The following is a 16,785-nucleotide window of genomic DNA, read 5'->3' on the forward strand; positions in this document are numbered from 1 at the left end:
TATTTTTTGCTATTATTGTCACTGTATGTCTTCTCTAATAAACTTTATGTGTGGATGAGATGTGTGTATTTTGTATACTGCTGTACCCTTAGCAGCAGTTATAATGTTTGTATCATTTGGAAACACCAATATATATTTATTGACTAGATGAATGACTTTTGAAATACATAAATAATTTGAAAAAGTTGTGTTTCAGGTATACTAACTTACCCTTCTAAACAATCAAACTCACAGAAGCAATGGGACATGAAAATGTCACAGAATTTACCCTCCCGGGGCTTTTTACTGATGAGAATGTGAAAGTTGCCTGCTTTGTGCTGTTTTTACTTTGCTATATTGAGATTCTCTCAGGGAATCTGCTCATTCTTCTCACCATCAGGGGCAGCTGCCTCAGTGAACAGTCCATGTACTTTTTCCTCAGCTATTTGCCCTTGATGGATGTCTGCTTCACCTCCACGGTGACATCCAAATTGATCACTGACTTGCTGGCCCAACAGAAGACCATCTCCTACAACAGCTGCATGGCCCAGATGTTTTCTGCCCACTTCTTTGGAGTCACTGAGATGTTCATATGATGTTCATATGCCCACTTCTTTGGAGCCACTGAGATGTTCATATGACTGCTATGCTGCCATCTGCAGACCTCTTCACTACGTGGTCATTATGAACAGACAGGTGTGCTACGTCCTTGTAATGGCTTCTGCTATGTCAGCCTTTAGCCATTCAATCATTCAAGTATTAATTATTATTGGACTTCCTTTCTGTGCCCCCAGTCAAATAGACCACTATTTCTGTGATGTATTCCCTCTGCTGAAGCTGACCTGCACGGACACTAGACTGTGGGTGATTGCAATCATTACCACCACAGGGGTGTTGTCCATTTTGACCTTTGTTGCCTTGGTGATTTCTTACATCATCATCCTGTCCACCCTGAGGACTCACTCATCCTAGGTCTCCCGCAAAGCCCTCTCCACCTGTGGTTCACACATCACTGTGGTCTTCAGGTTCTTCTTGCCCCTCATCTTCACCTATGTCCCCATGGCTGATTCTGTCAGGAATGACAAGGTCTTTGCCCTGTTTTACACCATGATTGCCCCCATGTTCAACCCTCTCATCTACACCCTGAGAAACACAGACATGAAAAATGCCATGAAGAAAGTGTGGGGCTGAGATAAACTCTCTGCAGGAAAATGAAGCCTCTGGCTGTCCTGCCCTTTGTTGGATCTAGTTTTACCCACACAATCATTAATGTTGACAAGTACAACAGATACAGAAGGATCGTGTGCTGTCATTCAAAGCTGCAACCCTGAAGAGTGAGGCCCCCTCAGCCACTGTCCGACTGTCACTTGACTAAGACTCCCTACAAGGGGAGTGGATCAGACGCCCTTTGGGTCCTTTCCAGCTTTGACATTCTGGAACATTCTGTCCTTTGTATTCTCTGTCATGATGAGTGCATTTCAGCACCTTTTTTCAGGGTAAGTTGTGAAAACTGCATGGTTGGGTTTTCTGACCTCTTTCAGGAAACAGATAATCTTGAGTGAGACATCTCTCACAGAGGTTTCTTAAAACACTTCTTTTTTTTTTTTTTTTCTGAGGTTTCCACTGCAATACTTTAATTTTTTTTTTACATTAACAAATCCTGCATCTAAAACAATGTATTGCATATAAGTATTGTACTTACACTATACTTACAGAAATTCTAATTAAAACTTAGTACCTTATTGTAGGTAATTAAAAATCTTGAAAAATGAGCAATTCTTTTTTTTAAATTTTATTTTATTTAACTTTACAATATTGTATTGGTTTTGCCAATGAGCAATTCTTTTCATTTTTATAAATGCAATTCTATGACCATATTTATCACTTTATTTAAAAAATCTTCATGAGTATATAAAACTTATGTTCTTTGTAAATGTGCAACATGGACTATCTCCCATTCTGTGAAATGTCATGAGCTTAAGAAGGCATATGGATGCTCCTGGGATGCATTTTGTTCATCCTCGCTCTCATCATGCTAATAATGTATTTTGATGGTGTCTTTCATTAGTCAGACTAGGTAAATCTGTCTCATTTTCCCTCATTTTCATTCTACGGAGAAATAAAGGTGATTAGACTAAGAAACAGGCATAGCCAGTTGACAACTGGGGCATAAACTAAAATCTTTTTTGGCACATTCAGGTGTTTCCTTAATTTAGACAAGAATCTTCAATCTTCATGAATTTTGAAGAGAATTCTGAGGTCAGGATTCTGATTTCAGACATCTCTTAGGTGTCTAGGGTCATCTAAGACTTGGAGGGTGTGTTCACCAAGTTCTCAACTATGGGAGACACAGAATTTTATCTTCTGGTGCTCCACCTTCTTCACCATTGACCTCATTAAAAAATTGTACTGTCCCTTGTTCAACAGGAATCTGCACTCTAAAATGAAGTACACATATGCAGAAATTAGGTATATGTTGAAGATTTCAGCAATAGTGTTTCTCTTCCAAGAAGTCCCTGACATGTGTTCTGCTTGAAAATTAAGAAATCTTAGAACATAAAGGGAGGCAGAAAAATAATGGAATATCTAGCAAAGGAGAAAAAAAAGACAGTAGCACAGAAAGTCAGGGTTTCTTTTTGATGTAGGTCTTGTGGTAACTACTTTCTGGTTTATTATCTGATTCAGGAAGGTAAAGGAGAACAGAAATGTCTATAGCTGCCTGGGCAGCTAATTCAAGTTTTTATTTTTCATAAGCTTGCCATTGATGCTTAGTTAGACCACTTTCTCCAGTAATGAATTACACTTTCTTATTGTGAAAATTCACTATTGATTTTTTTTTTCCAGAAGACAACAAAGCTTTAAGAATCTGTTTGAATATGGCTTGGATTTACCTGTTGTTAACTCTCTTCTGCAATTAATCAACAAAGGAGGGGTGAAAATGAATCTACCCAAGTGTGATTATCATTATATCCTTCTCTTCCCACATATTGTTCATGGAAAAATAGAGGGAGGGAGACTTGCTGCAGACTTAGGTATTTAGAATTTGTCCTGTGTTTATATAACCAATCTCCTTCCCATTCTCTTTAGCTAGCCTTTTATACTACTCCTTTCAATTAGCTAACTCTAAATATAATAATTGCTTTTTAAAAAATTAATTCAGTAATATGCCTTAGAACCCCTACTCCCACAGTTTGATCACACCATTCTTGGATAAGTCAGATTAAAAAGCCATTTCAAACTCAAGGATTATACAATAAGCATTAAGAATCCTTGTTCATGTGTCTTTGGGTCAGCTGGGGTTCAGTTGATCTAGGTCAATCTTGACCAGGCTTCATTCCAAATCTCAGGATGGGTTCACATATATCTTATGTTGTTTCATTTTTTCTAATGAAGAAAATGGAAGTTCTATCTTAGTCTTCTGAGACTGAATTTTTTTTCTCTCTCTTTTTTAACATTTTTAATAAATTATTTTATTTTATTTTTTAACTTTACAAGATTGTATTGGTTTTGCCAAATATCAACATGAATCCATCACAGGTATACACATGTTCCTCATCCTGAACCCTCCTCCCTCCTCCCTCCCCATACCATCCCTCTGGGTCGTCCCAGTGCACCAGCCCCAAGCATCCAGTATCATGCATCAAACCTGGACTGGTGACTCTTTTCATATATGATATTAAACATGTTTCAATGCCATTCTCACAAATCAGCCCACCCTTTCCCTCTCCCACAGAGTTCAAAAGACTGTTTATACTGAGACTGAATTTTACGTTCTATATGTGTTATATCTGAGTGTACCACTGACTGTTATGAAAATACAGCAATGCATATCACTCTCTACACTGTGGTGCACTTACCTTGTGGATCTTTATATATATATTATATATAATATATATCATATATATGATATATATCATTATATATATAAATATATATAATATATTATATATAATATATAATAATATATATATGTGATATAATATATATTATATAATAGTATAATATATTATATATATGATTATAATTAATATTATATATATAATATATAGTAATATAATATATATCACATACATAATATATATTAAATATATATTATATACATTATATATAGTATATATATAAATATAAATATAAATATATAAATATAAATAAATAAATATAAATATATATATTTATATATATATATATAAAGATACACAAGGTAAGTGTACCACAGTATAGAGAGTTATATGCATTGATGTACTTTCATAACAGTCAGTGGTACACTCAGATATCACACATATAGAATGTAAAACTCAGTCTCAGTACAGAACAGTCTTTTGGACTTTGTGGGAGAGAGAGAGGGTGGGATGATTTGGCAGAATGGCATTGAAACATGTTTAATATCATATATGAAAAGAGTCACCAGTCCAGGTTCGATGCATGGGAGAAATATCAATAACCTCAGGTATGCAGATGACACCACCCTCATGGCAGAAGATGAAGAGGAACTAAAAAGCCTCTTGATGAAAGTGAGGGTGGAGAGTGAAAAAGTTGGCTTAAAGCTCAACATTCAGAAAACAAAGATGATGGCATCCGGTCCCATCACTTCATGGGAAATAGATGGGGAAACAGGGGAAACAGTGTCAGACTTTATTTTTTTGGGGCTCCAAAATAACTGCAGATGGTGACTGCAGCCATGAAATTAAAAGACGCTTACTCCTTGGAAGGAAAATTATGACCAACCTAGATAGCATATTCAAAACCAGAGACATTACTTTGCCAACAAAGGTCCGTCTAGTCAAGGCTATGGTTTTTCCAGTGGTCATGTATGGATGTGAGAGTTGGACTGTGAAGAAGACTGAGAGCTGAAGAATTGATGCTTTTGAACTGTGGTGTTGGAGAAGACTCTTGAGAGTCCCTTGGACTGCAAGGAGATCCAACCAGTCCATTCTGAAGATCAGCCCTGGGATTTCTTTGGAAGGAATGATGCTAAAGCTGAAACTCCAGTACTTTGGCCACCTCATGCGAAGAGTTGACTCATTGGAAAAGACTCTGATGCTGGGAGGGATTAGGGGCAGCAGCAGAAGGGGACAACAGAGGATGAGATGGCTGGATGGCAACACTGACTCGATGGACGTGAATCTGAGTGAACTCTGGGAGTTGGTGATGGACAGGGAGGCCTGGTGTGCTCCGATTCATGGGGTCGCAAAGAGTCGGATATGACTGAGTGACTGAACTGAACTGAACTGAACTGATTTTATATATATATATATATATATATATATATATATGCTAAACTTGTAGAAAAAGGAATACTTGTAAGATTTTATTTAAGTGATGAAGTTGTATTGTACTTCAAACACAAAACAAGCCAGGTTATCATGTAAGAACTGAACACATCAGACCACTGTCAAAATAAAGGCACTCCCATGAGCAGTCTCCCTGAGCTCCTGTGATTGAGATTGACTCTGACAAACTTCTGTGAAGTTTATAAAATCAGTGCTGAAAACCTGAATACCCTTTCATATTGATCTCGAGAAAGCAGCTGTGAGCAGTAGGATCATGAGTGATCTTAATTCCCTGCCCAAGATTTGAACCTGGGGAGCCTGGCTGGGGTGGCTCAGATGGTAAAGAATCCACTTGCAATGCAGGATACCGGTGTTTGATCCCTGGGTTAGGAAGATCCCCCGGAGAAGGGCATAGCAACCCACTACAGTATTCTTGCAAGCAGAATCCATGGACAGAGGACTACAGTCCATGGGGTTGCCAAGAGTTGGGCATGACTAAGTGACTAAGACACACACACACAGCCTGAATGGAAACCAAGAATCTTAGCCACCAAACGAGCTAGGGCTAAGAGGCTAGAAGCTGTTTTCCCCTGTATCTCTGTCCCCAGTGAAAAATTCCTTTGCCATGTAGGCAGAAACTGTAAATGAAGATACAAAGTTTATTATTAGAGATGTAGCACAGCAAGAAGTGGGAGAGTACATAGAGAAACTGCTTGTTAAGACAGAAGCAAGGCCGAGACACACACTCAGAGAGAAAGAGTGCGGGTGTCCCTCCGAGTGAGGGGTAGTTCGGTAAGGAGGTATTTAAGTCATTTATATAAGTCAGTTCTTTCAGGTTTTATCTACCTTTAGCCAATTATCTGCTTTCTTTTTCCACTTGACCTACCCTGGGGCACTCCCCTGGATGAGCAAACACCCTCCTCACCCCCGCCCCCCCACCAAGAAGGATCTTGGAGTGAAGGCTTCTGGGAAGAATAAGACTCATTATAGCCTGCCATTACCACTTGGCTTTTGACCCAGATGAAGCCTTCCTGCACATGTGTAATGTCTCCCTTGTCTCACAAAGAAGAGGAGGGAGGTCCCTTAATCCTTTACTCAAACAAGGTTTTGCCACTCTTTGTCCTTGGCTTGACTATTCCTTTGACTATTGCCATGACTATTTTCTTAAGATGCTTACAAGAGACAAACGCTGGCTATTTACCCTGTTTATGTTGTTACTTTCATTTTCCAGAGCAAACAGGAAGCTGTAAATGCCTTAACTGGAGCCCACCTATCCATTGTCTCATAAAATGCCAACAGTTTTAAGTATTCAGCCTGAAGCTCACTTTTCACCCCATGAAAGGTAAACAGGAGACCAGCTGTAAACTTCTAAATTGGAGCCCATCTGTCTCCTACATCAATATGTTTTGTTTCTAGGTCTTTGAGAGTATTGAATTTGTCAGCTTGTACATTCTTCAGAACTTCAGATCATCAATATAAATAACTCTCAGTAGTCAAGTCTTTGATGCAGAAACATAAAGGAAAGAATATTGTGGAAAATTTATACATGAACTACATTAATTTATTCCACAATTTTCGAAATTCAGTTCAAGTTTAGTTTCCTTTTAAATAGTAGAACAGATGGGAATATATAACCCTTTGGAACTGATGATTCAAAGACCCTTTTGTGCTCTAAGATCAAGTATCATCTAGTCCCAGTGTTTCTAAATTTTTGATATGTCACTACTTGTATAAAAATTACCAGAGGAGCTTGTTTAAAATACAGTTTTTTTTTTTTTTTTATATACCCTTTAACATTGGTGGAGATGGTTGGCTGGCATCACTGACTTGATGGATATGAGTTTGAGCAAGTTCCCGGAGTTGGTGATGGACAGGGAAGCCTAGCGTGTGGCAGTCTTTGGGGTCGTAAAGAGACTGTGACTGAACTGAACTGAACTGAACATTGGTCTACTGAATCATAGATTCTTAGAATAGACACTGTCATCTTTTCAAAAACATCTCAAGAGGATTAAAATGATCAGACAAGTTTGGAGAGCACCGCCTAGTTACCATCTTAAAGCTGAGGTATGAGTGCTCCAATAGCTGAGATCATTGTGTAAGGCATTGACAGTGTACAGTGCTTAATGTATCAATAATATGTGTATACCACACACACACACACACACACACACACACACTCCAAAATCACAATCACATGTCCACATATTGACAGTAATTTAATCAGACTTGTGAAAAAACAATGAAAATAAATGGCAGAGAGATAATCAGTGACGGGTTTATTGCTGTGGAAAAATAAAGCTTAGGTAGGGCAAAGAGAAGAGGAATGAGTTATTAGGGCAAGTACCAGTTTACCTAAGAAAGGTACATTTGTTTGTCCAGAATGACTCTCTCTAGGATCCACAGCTAGAAATCAGGTTTTGCCAGTCTAGGAAACAGTGATAAATGACTCACTGTTTTCAGTAAAGCTGTTTGGTTCAAACACTGGAGGAAATATGGTTTCCCAACCATGCATTTCAGTAAATTACTTTACCCTCTTGATTAACACACAATCTTGTATTCATCACAGATGTCTTTGGTATTGTTCAGTTTTTTTAAGTGTTTCCTGTTAATCACTTTACATTAATAGTGATGGCTGACTACAGACTACAAGAGTCAGTTATCAGAAGCATATAAATAGGATGCTAAAGTTAAAATCCAGATATTAGGGGTAATATATATATATTTTTTCCCAATAGACTGTTTGAGTAAGGAAAATGAGTCCTAGAGAAAGAAAGCTTTTTCCCCAAACCAGAGGATAACAGGTATTTTGCTTTCTAAGTCTGTGTTTTATCTCTTTGACATTCTGCCCACAAACCCTCCCATCCAAACCTTACAAGGTTTAGTTTTGCTGTTTTGGAGGATTTGTACCAGAATTCCTTAACTCAGATTTTGGTCATTTTTCCTGAATCCTTTCATTCAAACAACATACACATATCAAATGTTCATTATGTAAGAATCATAAATCTAAACACTAGAAAATAGTCTTAAGTATTAATACAATCATGGTGAACTCATTCTTTAAAGAAAATTGAAAAAAAAAGGAAAAAAAATGAAAAGGGCAAAGTCTGACCATGCTAAATTTCTGAGTTTGATAGGATTTCTTTGTTCTAGATATTTCAGAAAATTATGATTATGAAATATTAGAGCAAATATAATCATAATGATAAATAATAACTTGCTTCTGTAGAATGTGTTATTCTCTTATTTGTCCCCCTCAAGACATCCTGTGAGATCATTATTATTGTCTTCACTGTGCAGATGAGAAACTTTGAGATCATCCACCGTGGATTGTCACTTTTTACTATTTACCATTAGCCTCCCAGAAAACCCTCCTGCCCCACAGTTTCTTCATTGCATTTTTTACTTCTGCATTTCTCAGTGTATAAATCAGGGGGTTTAACATGGGGGTGATGATGGTATAAAACACAGCCACCACTTTAATCTATGAAAAGGTAGTATCAGGATGGATATACATGAAAGTACAGGGACCAAAAAAAAATGACCACGGTGATGTGGGAGCCACAGGTGGAGAGAGCTTTGCACCTGCCTTCTGCTGACTGCTTTCTCAGGGACACCGGGATGATGGTATAGGAGATTAGCAAAATGACAAAGCTCCCCAGAGAAAAGGTACCGCTGTTGGCTGTCACGACAACACCAACAACATATGTGTCTGTGCAGGTGAGTTTTAGCACAGGGTGAACATCGCAAAAGTAGTGACCAATCTCATTGGGTCCACAAGACGGTAGTTGGACTACCAGAGCCACTTGGATGATGGAGTGTAAGAACACATCTATCCAAGTTCCCAGCAGGATTTTATTGCATCTGCTTATAGTATAGGGGTTTACAAATAGTCAAGTAACGATCATAGGCCATTACAGTAAGGATGAAGATATCAGTACCACCAAAGAAATGTACCCCAAAGAACTGCAACATGCACCCCATGTAGGAGATCGTTTTCGTCTTGGCTAATATGTCCACAATCATCTTAGAAGCAGTGACCAAAGAGTAACAAATATCCACAAAAGACAGGTAGTTGAGAAAGAAATACATAGGAGACTTGAAAAGGTTGCCCACACAAACTGTCAGTATGATGAGGAGGTTTCCCAGAAGAATGACTGTGTAGAAGAAAGAAAACACCACAAAACACACTTCTTCAACCTCTATGTTCTGAGAAGACCCCAGAAAACAAATTCAGTTACATTGCTTATTTTTTCCATGGAATTAGTTTAGCAGGCCAGTTCTCAAGAGACAATTACATTATCTGAAAGAAAAAAAAAATGTAACAAAGACCAGCATTTTTTCTAACTCAAAACAAATGAATAACCAGAATCGATAAAAATGGAAAAATGGGTACTTACCACTGCTTAGCATGTATACCTAAAGAAATGGAAGTGCACATATTCTACATGGTTTGATCATCTTATGTCAAGATGATAGTCCTTTCATTAATTCAGATTTAGACACAAAGTCCAAAGAGATAAAGTAAATTCTCTAAGTCACACATCTATCCAACCCTCTCACTTCCCTCATGTTTCATAAAGATTCTTTCATCTGTTTCTAACAATTTGATTCTTTCCTAATCTGTCTAATACACTCAACTGAAATTTGAAACAACTTTTGAGTTTTGGAATATGACGACATCTATATCCTGAAAGTGTTCATCTTACTTTTGACACAAACACACACACCCATATTTTCCTGTCTGAATACTGCTATGAGTGTTCAAATAGCTGAGACTGGATGACATTGAAGGTTCTTCTGAAGAAACTGTGATATTTATATACATGTATTTTTGTTCCCATATTTGATATAAAATTCTTATAGGAAAGAGTGATGTGATATAGTAGAAAGGAAAGCAAAATTATGCAAATCTGATTCTGAGATCTTGGAGCTGTACCTCTAGATAAATTGTTAAGCTTCATGGGGCTTCCGTTATCCCACTTGCAAAATGAGAAAGTTTTAATTTCACTATCATCTATAACATAAAGAGCTATTTCTACTATGAAATAATTAAAAAAAAACACAACTCTTTCAGCTTGGAATAGCCATAAAAACCTGAAAAGGAGGCAGAAACTAAAGAAAACAATGAAAGAAACTGATGGAGTAGAGTTGCTTTACAGTGTTGTGTTCATTTCTGCTGTAGAGCAAAGTGAATCAGACACACATATATACATATCCCCTCTTTTGTGGATTCCCTTCCCATTTAGGCCAGCACAGAGCACTGACTAGAGATCCTCGTGCTATACACTAGGATTATCATTAGTTATCAGTTTTTTTCATAACAATACACATATGCCAAGCCCAATCTCCCAATTCAACCCACTCTACATCCCCCGTTGGTATTCATACTTTGTTCTCTACATCTGTCACTCTATTTCTACCTTGCAAATAAGTTCATCTATACCATTAAAAGAGTAGGATGGGTAGATACATTGTGATAAAGTCACATAATGTAATACTATTTTACAGTCATAATGAGTGAACTAGAGCTACTCAACATAAAAAATTTTTACAAAAACTTATTGTAGAGTAAAAGAAGCCACCTCCACAAAAAGTTGTTCTGTATGACTCTGTTATATCAAATCTTTAAATTTAAAAATCTTCAAATTTAAAAGAAACTGTTGGAGGCACATCAAGATGTGTTTGATTTAAATAGAGGGGAGGGAAATCTTACCTTCAAACTCAGTGTTGGAGGATTCCCCAGGAATTACATTGCTTTGATATTTTATATATTTATCTGTTAACATCAGTAAATAAATAGATATGACTCATTCCTTAATCTCACTAGTCCTTCATATTTGCTTATAATGCATGACTCTCCAGTGGTGTAATGTCAGACACTCTAGTCAGGTCACTGCAGCATATGTACAAATAAGGGTCCTGGGGAATACCTTTGATTAAAGCCTCTCTCAAGCTGTTCTTCAAGCCAAGCTACAGATGTATTAATAAACGATTCTGTAAGTTCTGGTTTAGGATAGGATTACACAGTGCCTTAGGTAATTATCAGGAATTTTATCGAACTGAGGATACATCTCCTAAAGATCTGTTAATTCCAACTGAAGTCTGTGATCTAAGTTGTGTTTTGTAGCAATGTTGTTCCTGACCTGTATATTAGACTTTGTAGCATAGTTATTCCAGGTGTGTCTTCTCTTTTACAGTAGAAATAATGATAAAAACTGTAATATAATGACAACCCAATTCAGACTTGAACACATCCCTTAAAACTTTCTTATTTTGCAGGAGGGATAGCAGAAGCCCCATGAAACTTAGCAATTTATCTAGAGGGACAGCACTACTATCTTAAAATCAGATTTGCATAATTTTGATTTTCTTTCTCCTACACTGCATCTCTTGGTATGAGAGTTTGATATTAAATAGGGGGTCCAAAAATTCATGTACACTCTCACTCTCCTTTTGTTTGTCCTCCTGAATTAAACAAAACATTTTATTCTCCACTCAGAGAGCCCTTCAGTTTAAGAGACCTCAAATGATAGCAGTTTTTGACAACTGTGAATAATGCGACTTGGTTATCATCTCAAAGAAACCGGTCATTTAAAATCAAGCCTGGGGATTGTGTCTCCATTGTCCATCCTGTAAGGTCCAAGAGGAAAGCATCTTTCTCCCAGAATCAAGATTCACCTCAAAGAATTTCTTCCTCCACATTCGGAACATTTTAAACACACTAACACCCATATTCTTTTGAAAGTCAAGCATTTTCCTACTCATATGTCATTAGTATCCATCTCATAGTCTGGTTTGCATGCACTTCATCATTTTATTATCATCTTAAAATTTTTATTCTCCCCCTATTTCTTTTTTTCCCCCCCTATTTCTAAGAACATCACCTTGCAATTATATTACAAGTATTCAAAATATAGAAATTTGATAAAATTCTCTCTTTTTCAGAAACCTTTAATGTTAGTTTTAGAATTGAAAAACCTCACCAGTATTTTCCAGAACTTGGATTTTGCTTTGTTTTTCTATCACTCCTGAGGTAATTTGGATGCAACTATTTAAAACAAAGAGTGATGCCTTAAGAATTGTTTTGTGAATAATTGGTTTCAAAGAATCCCTGAGTCCAGAAACTCAAAAATTGGTAGAATTTTGTTGTTCCTGGTCTGTTTCTCACCAAGTGAAATCTGCCATTTTGCAGTACTGTTGGCAACAAATGCTGTTATCTCTACTTCTTATATGGTCATTTTAAAGGGAATGATACAAAATGTTAATGATCCTGGGGAAAACCTTTCTCCCAAAGTACCCTCTATAATCAGAACCACTTCAGAGAACAGTGAGCTTTAACTTCCAGATGTCTTTTCAGTTTGCTAAAAAAAAAAAAAAGAAAAGAAATGTTAAAAAGCTTTTAATTTATTAAAGTTAAACCAACACAACATTGTAAAGCAACCATACTCCAATTAAAAAAAATTAAAAAACAATTAATTTGTGCATTTAGAACAATAACACTATTCCAAACACTTCAGTAAACATAGATATAAGATTATTTTATGGGGTTTATCTTGTTCAGTGGAATAATGTGTATGTATGCATATATACATATACGTAATATAATTTACTTGATATTTTATATATTTATTTAAAAGATATCTTTTTGGAGGTATTTCTCTGTTGAATTTTAATTGTCCTGCTTTTAAAAGTTTCATTTGATTGGAAAATAGCATATTCAATAGTATTAGTACCATTTTTTTCTTTTTTAATATAGTTTCTGGTGATTTCTGGAGAAACTGGTGGGAACAAACTCACTTCCAACCTATACTTGGAATAATCATAGTGTGGACTTTCATTCTTTTATATTTTGATTGCAAACTGTTATGGTTGACTCTTGACCACCGATATTCTTTCTTATTCCTCTTGTACTTCTACTCTTTCCTTTCCCCTCATTCTTTCTTTACCTTCTTTCTCCTTCTTACTTTCATCTCACCTCCTTCTTCATTTATAATAAAATGTCAAAAAGCAACTAGTTCATACTTTTAGGGAGAACTTATGAGTTGCCCATTGAAGCTGATTTCTTTGTCTCACTGAAGCTTTTAATAGACACTATGGACTCATTTTCCAAGCAATTTGCTAACAGGACAGGGAAAGATGTACATATTCATCAAGTTTTCTTTCCCATGAGCCAAATTTCACCACACAGTGGCCATTTTCTCTGCAATCTCTGGCCATGTACTCTTCCTGTAGTTGTGGGAGAAAACAGAGTCCTGAAAGTACCAGGGATATTCATAGTAGCAGGAAGGAGTTTGACTGGAAACTTCTGAGCATATTTAGGATCCACTCATGTCACGCAGTATATACCCGCTCATCAGCAACAAGGAATCTCTAGGGAAAATTCCAGGAAATTTTCAGTGTTTTTCTTTCACTTTCTGCCTTGTGTGCGTGTAAGCTATCTATTGATATACATTGGCAAACAGAGCTAAGTAAAAAATCAGTGGCTTAACACCACACAATTTAATCCCCAAATTAGTAGTTTAAAAATCGTAACACCACAACTTAAAGGCTTAAAATAAAAACACTGTATTTGGTTATAATTCTGCAGTTTTCCTTGGATTCACCTGAGTGGTTCTTCCACTGATGCTTCCTGGCAGCACTCTGATAGCCTGAATGGAGTAGATGCTCCAAGATGGCCTCGCTCATGTGCTTTTCAGTCAGTTCTCTCTCATTCTCCTATAGCACCTACAGGGCTCTCTCACACCATGGCAGTCTCAGGGCAGTAGTTGTTTCACAAAAGCTAAATCTTGAAGGTCTCTCAACCTAAGCTTCAGGAATCATATAATATCACTTTTCCCCACATTTCACTCATGTATTTAAGAATTTACATGCAATACTGTTCCTGAGGGATTCCCAGATGGCTCAGTAGTAAAAGAATTCATCTGCCAATGTTGGAGACAGAGATGTAGGTCTGATCCTGGGTCTGGAAGATCCTCTGGAGGAGGAAATGGCAACCAACTCCAGTGTTCTTGCCTGTTAAATCCCATGGACAGAGGAGCCTGGTGGGCTAGTCTAGGAGTCACAAAGAGTTGAATATTACTAAGCTTGTATCCATTTTTACTGACCCTTTGAGTCAGACTCCAACAAAGGTCTTCCTGTCCTTGTTGTTCAAGCCAATAGAATGAAAGAAGCTTAGTTCAGAAGCAAAGGAAGGGAAACTGTGTTCTTTGAGCAAAGAATGAGAGGAATGAGCTGGCTCCAGAGCAGCAGTCCCCAAGACTCTTGAATCTAATGCCTAATGATCTGAGATGGAGTTGATGTGATAATAATAGAAATAACGTGCAAATAAGTGCAATGTGCTTGAAATATTTGGAAACCATCCCCTAGTACCCAATCCCATTGTTTATGGAAAAACTGTCTTCCATGAATGTGGTTCCTGGTGCCCAAAATTTCGGGAACCATGGCTGCTGCTGCTGCTGCTGCTAAGTCACTTCAGTCGTGTCCGACTCTGCGTGACCCCATAGATGGCAGCCCACCAGGCTCCCCTGTCCCTGGGATTCTCCAGGCAAGAACACTGGAGTAGGTTGCCATTTCCTTCTCCAATGCATGAAAGTGAAAGGGAAGTCGCTCAGTCGTGTCCGACTCTTCACGACCCCATGCGCTGCAGCCTACCAGGCTCCTCCGTCCATGGGATTTTTCCAGGCGAGAGTACTGGAGTGGGGTGCCATTGCCTTCTCCCAACCACTGCTAGAGCACAGTATCTCCATGACAGACAGGCTGTTGGCAGGGCTGCTGAGGCTGCCAGTGTAGAGGAGGCAGAGTTCTCGCGGGAACATCCAGATGTGTTGCTCCGCTTGCACTCAACTGGCCGCCGCCATCTTGAGTCTCTGAGCTGTGTTTCGTCCTTCTCCATACATTCTTGAGCAGAGCCAGCACAGCCTTTCAGCAGAGGAACTCTGGTCTGAAGCACCAGGAGGAGGCTTCTGCATGTGGCAGCCTGTGAGCAAGTGAAACCAGATGAAACACAAAGGAAAAGAGAAAGGTTAGTTAGTTTTTTTTTTTTTTTAACCCTGCTTCTAATGTTATTGCCAGGGACTTCCTAATGAGCTTTGCTGGTGAAAAATCCCTCCCCTTCTGGCTTCTTACTCTCGAGGGATGCGGAGGAGTGTTTCTCTATCTCTGTAATTTCGTGCTGATTTCAGGCATCATCATAGCCCTGTGCAAAGGAGCAGACTTTCCCCTCAGCTGCCATTATGTATGTTTGGTTGTTACTAAGCTTCAGTCCTAAACGTTCATCTTCATGAGATGAACCCCATTTTTCTCAACTTTTGGAGGGAAAGGACACTGGACACTTTAAGAAACATGAAAGAGTAAAGTATCTAGGTTTGCCTGTGGGCAAATATGCCTTGATGTCCAGCTTCACTGGCCGGGTCTGAATGTCTCTGGTCAGGCTTTGGTTGTTTTTTGGAAGAGAAGCTTCAGGTCAGAGAGGTTCACAGGGGTAGTCAAGGAGGCCATTGTCCTAGGTCGTTTCTCTGGAGGTTGAGGCTTGGGATTCCCTCTTCACTTGAGTGCGATGACCCCATGAAGTGATCACAGCAACTTTAGCATGGAATGTGTGGTTAGGATCACCAAGTGGGGTTGTTCTACCTAGGAGTGAGCTGGTCTTGCAGGTTGTTGGTTTTCCTGATTTCTAGATACCCCCAGGCTTCTGGCCAGAAGAGATAGTGGGCCAGGTCAGGGCAGCACCTAGTTACCATGATTTGTGAGTTTTCACAGATTCTCCTACCTGGAGGACACACTTGAACTGTTCCATTTCAAGGTATTTAGGGTGTCCATTCACTCAGGCTAGAGGAATGTGTCTACAATATAGGAGATCAAATGCATTTAATTTTAACTTATCCACTGGGGGTAAGCACATGCAAAGAAGGGTAGTGAGAAGCAAATTAACCCAGTTTTTGTCCTTTCTTTTTTGTTTTAGATTTACTGAGGTATAGGTGATTTACAATGTTGGGTTAATTTCTGCTGTATAGCACAGTGATTCAGTTATACATATATATTCAGTTGTAATATATGTATATATATATAATACACTTTAATGCATTGGAGGAGTAAATGGCAACCCACTCCAGTGTTCTTGCCTGGAGAATCCCAGGGACAGTGGCACCTTGTGGGCTGCCATCTATGGGGTTGCACAGAGTCGGACACGACTGCAGCAACTTAGCAGCAGCAGCATAATACACTATATGGGTTCAGGATTGCCCATAGGATGTATTATATATATATATATATATATATATATATATATATATATAGTGTATTTTATACGTATAAAATACACTATATGGGTGTACGATGGCCCATAGGATGTATTCTATATATACATAATATATATATATATATAAAATACACTATATGGGTGTAGGATGGCATGCATAAACCAGTTTATTGTGTTTATTGAGACCCCATGGACTGTAGCCCACCAGGCTCCTCTGTCCATGGGATTTTCTAGGCAAGAATACTGAAGCAGGTTGCCATTTCCATCTCTAGGGGTACT

The 16,785-nt window shown here is 38.1% G+C and overlaps 2 pseudogenes; one reads left to right on the forward strand and one right to left on the reverse strand.

Moving 5' to 3' along the window:
• The first annotated feature begins 239 nt into the window (after positions 1–239).
• LOC123329654 lies at positions 240–1,170 on the forward strand (annotated as a pseudogene).
• A 7,224-nt stretch (positions 1,171–8,394) lies between these two features.
• On the reverse strand, positions 8,395–9,505 carry LOC102402613 (annotated as a pseudogene).
• Positions 9,506–16,785: the final 7,280 nt, after the last annotated feature.

The sequence above is a fragment of the Bubalus bubalis genome, chromosome 16 (genome assembly GCF_019923935.1).
Source record: "Bubalus bubalis isolate 160015118507 breed Murrah chromosome 16, NDDB_SH_1, whole genome shotgun sequence".
Classification (NCBI taxonomy): Eukaryota; Metazoa; Chordata; class Mammalia; order Artiodactyla; family Bovidae; genus Bubalus; species Bubalus bubalis.